The following is a 6,737-nucleotide window of genomic DNA, read 5'->3' as shown; positions in this document are numbered from 1 at the left end:
GGTGGTAAAATTAGTCGATAGCAGCCTGAGTGTAAGGCGTTCGGAAAGTATCAATCAATCAATCAATCAATCAATCAATCAATCAATCAAATTTTATTTGTATTGCACATTTCAGCAGCAAGGCATTTCAAAGTGCTTTACATCATATCAAACACAGAAACACAATGCAACATAGAATCAACAATCAAAACAACATTAAGTCAAGTTCCATCAATAAATTTGTAATTGATTACGTTTCAAATACAATCATAAACAGGTGGGTTTTTAGTCGAGTTTGCATCCATAAAAGGTTTACCTGACTCCGCCGTCCCTCACGGATTTTTGTGCAATTCTATGTGAAAGTATTCACACGGTTCTCCCCATCCTCACCCCCCCCCACCCCCACACACACACACACACATTTTGTTGCTACAGTTGTGCTTCTGAATGGATTGAATAAATTTTGCCTTAATATTTCACACCAAATATATTAGGTGAAAATTGTTTTTTTTTTCTTTTTTTGCAAAAAATAACTTGCTTAAATATTCCCCCCCTCCGCTCTTTTGCTGAAGCATTTTGGCTCATTTTCACACACCTGTTCTGGCCACTTCCTCCCATTCTTCTCTGCAGATCCGCCTGAGCTCAGTCAGGCAGTGTCAGTGAAACAGCAGTTTTAGGTCTTATTAGCAGGGATGTTCATCTGGATTTACGTCCAGTGTTTGGCTTGGATGGCCAATCAAGGACAGCCTCAGTCTGCTCCTGAAGCCTCTCCTGTGTTATCTTGGCTGCTTGCGTCAAGTCATTTTTATGCTGGAGGTTGAGTTCCAACAAAGAGGTCTGAGGTCCAGATCATGCTCTATCTGGACCTCAGCAGTTGTTCAGTCTGAACAACAGAACTGTTGTTCAGACAGTTCCACAGTTGTCTAGTCGCCCAGTTCCTGCTGCAGAAACAAACCATCCCCACAGGAGGATGCTGGCTGCATGGTGGGGTCAGTTGAAATTGATGCAGTGACTGTGTTCCTATACAGATACAATGTTTTGAGTCCAATGCTGATCTTCAGGGTGATTCCCCTGTTCCGTAAGACCGTCAGTTCCCGAAACTACACCCATAAAAAAACTTGCTTTTTACCCTCACATACAGGATGAAAAGCTTGCTGGGTCCATTAGGCCCCGTTCCTTAAGACTGCAGGAGGGCTAAGACAGAAAAAAATAACGAGCATCTGGCCGACTGCCTGTTGTTTAAGCCTAAAGAGTCTTCAGAGGAAACTTGAGAGTGAAAAAGGTCAGAGGTCAGCAGAACCTCAGTGGGTAGGTTCCCCCTTACCCCCTTTGAGCTCAGGCTGTTCTGGATGTTGTTACTCAGCAGCAGTCTGGGTTTGAGTTACAGCTCTGAGCTCTGCATCTCAGTGTTAGACATGCACTGATTGGTTAAATGACTTCCTGCTCATTGTGCCAATGACAGAGGAAGAGCAGACGGCTACAGAGTCTGTGACACGAGGAACTGAGGAATCTTTTCGTTCGTTGATTTATGATGCCGTTAACGTTTTCTGGTTTTGCTGCCAGTGTTCTGTAATCTCTGTGTGCTGCTGCCAGTTTTGACCAGGATTCTCTTGCAAAAGACATTTTTAATCTCAGTGGGATTTTCCTGGCGAAATCAAGGTTAAAAACATAAATCAATGGAATGATAAAAACCACAACATCATTTAGACAGATCTACTGCTTCGTTTTAATCCGTGTACTCAAAAGATTTTAATAAATATTTCTCACCGACTGCTATAAATTTAATGGCATTACCGAACGACGCAGTTTTCTTCTGTAGTAACTGGGTCGAATTCCAGCGCCATCTTGTGATGTAATCAGGGTAAGTCAGACGTAAACAACTGAGGCTGAGTATGTGAAGCGGAGGGAGTTGTGAGCGATTTCAGTGAAGATTTGAACGATTTATCTGTGGTTTTGGAGGAAGAAGAGGGATGGAGTGATGAAGGATCTGATTCTACTGGAGGACGGCAGCTGTTTATTGAGCCATATAGTTCAGGAAGCAACAATGACTCCAACGTTTTTGGGCCAACAGAGAAGGGTGGAGATCTGTAGCCTTCAAACCACTGAATGGTAACAAACAGATGTATGTATATAATAATTGTTTGTCTTTAATTCAAATAACCCAATTACTTCTTTTTAAAGGTTTTATTGGCTCTAGTGGCCTTTATTTGACAGGAAAGTGGGTAATGAGAGAAGGAGAAGACATGTGGCAAGGTCACTAGGCAGGGAATTGAACCTGCGACAGCCATGTCAAGAACTAAGGCCTCCATATGTTGTGCTTAACCCCTTGCGCTACCACAGCACACCATAACCCAGTTATTTTAACTGGTTCAAGTTAACAACATATGAATGTTCTGATTATGGCGTCCAATCCCCAGCCTGTCAATTCCTCCTATCTCCAACTCTTGAATTCAATTTTTCTACTTCTGATAACTGTATAATATTACCATGTTATGATTTTTTTACAGATGGATTATCAGTTATTGTCATGCAGCATCTGAACCCAATGTACTGTTGCTTGCAGAAAGCAAACAAGAATATATTACTCTATTCAAACTATTTACAGTTAGACTGATTACAGTCCTGATGTTTGTTGGTGAGCCTCAGGTCTCAGTGTCTTATATGGGAAAGAATCACAGAGTTCATGAAACTATTTGCAGCATGAAATGGACAAAAAACTCTAATTAGTCTAAATGTATGTAGGTTTTGCTTTCACATATTTTTCAAATTTTTAAAGAGAATCTCAAACGAAACCAAACAATGTGTAACTCCTGAAACCTATTCAGTGTGTTTAATGAAATGAAATTAGAACTGAGCGGTAGTTCAGACTGTGGTGTGTCTTCTGGAAGAATCAGAGGGAGGAGACACAGGAAGGAAACAGCCAAATGGATGAGACAGAACAAGTTGAAAAATTAAAATATATTCAATGAATTCACCTGGCTCAGAAAGAAAAAGCAATTCTAGTATGTAAGGGAATTTTTTCCTACATAGAATAACTTGTTTAAATAATTAGAAAAATATGGAATTGCAAATATAAAATGTCAAAAAAAAAGATATCATACGGTATTATTTGCCATTTTAAAAAACTCTGTAAACATCCCTTATTTACTTTTCAACATCTCTGTGCAGCAGCGTGAGTTTACATGTCTTCAATCCTTGTTTTAACCCATCAATCAAAACAATTAACAGACGACTCAGAGTTTGGTAAAAATGCATTAATAAAAAAACTAAAAAGAGTCTGAATATGTATGCATCGGGGGAAAAAAGAAGAACAGCAAAGCAACCCCACCCCCCATAACACGGGTTATTTATTATGAAGCACAGCAACAAAAATAACTCCTCATGGCTTAAACTGGACTTTGCTTCCAGCAGGAAACCTCCGTCTGTCATGAGCTCCACCCGGCTGGAGCGCACTGGGAAGGAAATCCAGGGCCCCCCCTTCTGCTAAACAGCCTACAGGACTACAGGAGAGGAAGGAAGAGAGCAGTTTATGAAGCAGAACATTAAACACTCCTGTCACCCAAGCCTTCCTCCAGAGACACATTTAGGACGTCCTGAGGGACAGAAGAACCTTCATTGTTCTACATCACATGTAAGGTTGGTGTTTTGACAGACTGATGGAGCAGCAATTAAAGCCCTCAGAACACCACTGAGAATCATTTTGAAGTTTATTTGAATTTTAAAGTTCCTCAGCTGTTAAAGTTACTTAATAATCATTTTTTTCTCCCAAAGGTACACAATTAAATGAATCACAAGCAACTTATCCATTCTAATATTGGTAGCTTTATTCTTATTAACACTGGGATAAATGTTCTTAACATAATAGATAAATGTTACTGACAGACCTGCACACCAGGTTACGTGTGCAGACGTAACAATGGACATTCCACTGTTGACAACTTAGCGACTTTGTCAGTATTTTTGGCAACTTTTCAGACATAAAACGGAACAAAAAAACATACAGACCAAAATCAGAATCAGCAGGTCCAACTTTTTTAAAGATCTGCGTTTGACCAGAAAACTGCAATCGCTGCACTGCTACTGTTTATTAAGTGTTTGTTGCAAACAAGGATCACATAATCACAAGCTTAAGTTACATTTTTTTTGCACACCACAGAATAAACTAAAATAACACGGTATCACATTTTTATGACAACAAATAAAGTCAAGAGGATGAAAAATTCTTTAAGCCAAATTCTCATGAATTTGCAAGAAAACCAACTTTAACTCAACCACTAAAAGGTAGAAAACAGAACAGTCCTGCATTCAATCAAGAAAATACACGGTGTACCCTGGAACAAAGGGCTGATGCCAGGAATTGACATCAGAGTCATTTAGAGAAGACTATGTATTTGATTTTATTCAAACATACACCCTGATTATGAAGCTTAAGAGTCCTCAGTGTCTGCTTTGGTCTAATTTAACTTAAAAAAAATAAAATAAACCAAATGGTTTGTGAGAGTTAACTAATTTCAAAATTATAGCTGTCAGACGGGCTGGATGATATTAATTTATGGTGCAATGGTGACATCTAGTGTTGAAAATGCTCCACTGTGTTTGTAATGCTATTATGAGCCCTGAAACCTAAACCAGTTGTTTACCTAAGTATTACTTACATTTCTGTATTTCAATCATTTTAATAACTTTTCTACAGCAGACTAAACAGTCCAGTAAAACAACAAACAAACTGAATGTGAGAACATTTTACTTTTAAATGAGTTTTTCTCATTGTAATTTGACTGACAAATTTGGGTTCATGATATTTATTGTATAAAATATCAAATATCTAATATATATAAAAAAAAAAAAATTGTAGGAACACATCTGAAGGTTTCCAATGCAACAAAGGGGCATCGTTCCAAAAGTTCAGCTTTTAGGAAAGTCATATTACAGTTGAAGCTCCTGACACACATGCATGGGGAGGAGAGCAGAATAAAAGTTCAACAGGTTTATTGTTACGGAGAAGGAGTGGAAGGTGCAGACGGCTTGGTCCGGGCTTCTCATTAGTCTGCAGAAGGAGAGAACTGTGAGGGAGATACAGAGAGGTGGGAGCGCTGGAAAGATGATTGTGATATTGAGGATGATGGAACCCTCACTGAGCAGGAAGAAAACAGAATCAGAAAACATCACAGAAACAGAAACAAGCCACATCCCAGACAAGGACATTTAGAAAGTAAATCTGCACCTGTCTTGTTGTTTGGTATGTTTGATGAATGAAATGAGGTCATATTGGACTTTTCTAGTCATTCTGGCCACTGAGTATAATATACTGATGCTCTAGTACACTAGTGTCTCAGTATACACTAGAGACACATTCACTTAGTTACACACCAATACACATTGGCCAGCCTTGCCCAGGAACACATCAACATGTGATAAGGGTACACTGGAATAGAACCCACAACCTCCTGACTGTAAGACAACTAGCCTACTGTTGCCCACTGTGACTGCTCTTCACTTTCACTTTACCTTCATAATTGATCTCTTGCATTGCCTGAGGCTTAATTTAATATGACAGTCAGTAGTTTCACTCTGACCTCCATAGAGGTCATACTTCCTCAACAAAGGATGAGGAGGATTGTGAGTAATAAGAACAAAAACATGGCCGAGTTTGTGTTTGTGTTGACTGACACATCAGCGAACACAGAGGGGTTTAAACACCTGTGTGGCAGACTGATCCAGGACACAGGCAGAGACTGAAATCACAGTGGGAGAACTTCACAGCACCTGCTCCACTTTCACTCAAACACTCTTGAAAGCATCCTGAGCACTTACACACCTGGTGAGAGTTCATTCACAGTTCAGTCTCTGTCCATTCCTTTTGCTGGATGTTAGCATGTTCACATGGGCTGTATGTTAGCACGTTCACATGGGCTGCATGTTAGCATGTTCAGATGGCTGTATGTTAGCATGTTCACATGGGCTGTATGTTAGCATGTTCAGATGGCTGCATGTTACAATGTGCCTGGATTCTGTTCCAGCTGACAGCAGAAGTAAAGCGAGGAGCTACTTCAGAGCAGCTACTGTTTTCCCTGTTCTTTCCGGGTGTCACGTAAATACATTTACAACTAAAAATCACGCAACAATGAACAATAGCTACAACCTGCTATTCTTTTTAAAGTTAATTCCGTTATAAGAGAAAAAAGGAGAAATTCCGAAAGACGTAGAGAAGGACTCACTGGAACAGAAATCCAGTTACACATATACTGTATGAGTGCTACATTCTTTAACATTTAAAGTTTTGTTGCTTATGTTTTTATGTTCTCTGTCCGTGTTCTGTTTTCTTTGATTCAGCAGGCCTGTTCTGAGAAGGAAGGTTACTTCTTCATTCAGGTGACTTCAGGTTTAGTGCTGAGTTTTCAGTTACACAAAGCTGCTTACGTCTCCATAGTACAAACCCAGCTTTGTTTTACTTGACCTTGCTTTCTGCTTTCCCCGCACAAGATTTTTATTCACAATGCCTGTTTTTTTTTTAATGCACCAATCAGCATTTGGTGGCTTATTTCTGATCTCCAGGTTTTTTTTAAATTTTAGTTTCATAGCTCTAACATAAGCTTTGACAACAACATTGAAAATACTCTTTCCCCGAGCTTTTCATTAGAGTGAGGTGTGTTGATTTTAGAGAATGTAGACCCTTTTCCAAAACTTGAGTTTTTGCACAGAATATTAACATTTCCATATCCAACATGTTGCATGCATATTATGATATCTCTTTGTTT

General features: G+C 39.3%; 1 long non-coding RNA gene across 1 annotated transcript; it reads left to right on the top strand.

Annotated features, from left to right (window-relative positions):
* The first annotated feature begins 1,766 nt into the window (after positions 1-1,766).
* Positions 1,767-3,781, top strand: LOC116723322 (uncharacterized). The gene is made up of 2 exons (XR_004339961.1): positions 1,767-2,101; positions 3,388-3,781. It is a non-coding gene; the product is annotated as an uncharacterized LOC116723322 (long non-coding RNA).
* The last annotated feature ends 2,956 nt before the right edge of the window (positions 3,782-6,737 follow it).

This window comes from Xiphophorus hellerii, chromosome 7 (assembly GCF_003331165.1).
Source record: "Xiphophorus hellerii strain 12219 chromosome 7, Xiphophorus_hellerii-4.1, whole genome shotgun sequence".
NCBI classification, from domain to species: domain Eukaryota; kingdom Metazoa; phylum Chordata; class Actinopteri; order Cyprinodontiformes; family Poeciliidae; genus Xiphophorus; species Xiphophorus hellerii.
The sequence above is the reverse complement of the archived record's forward strand: the minus strand, read 5'-3'. Positions and strand labels throughout refer to the sequence as shown.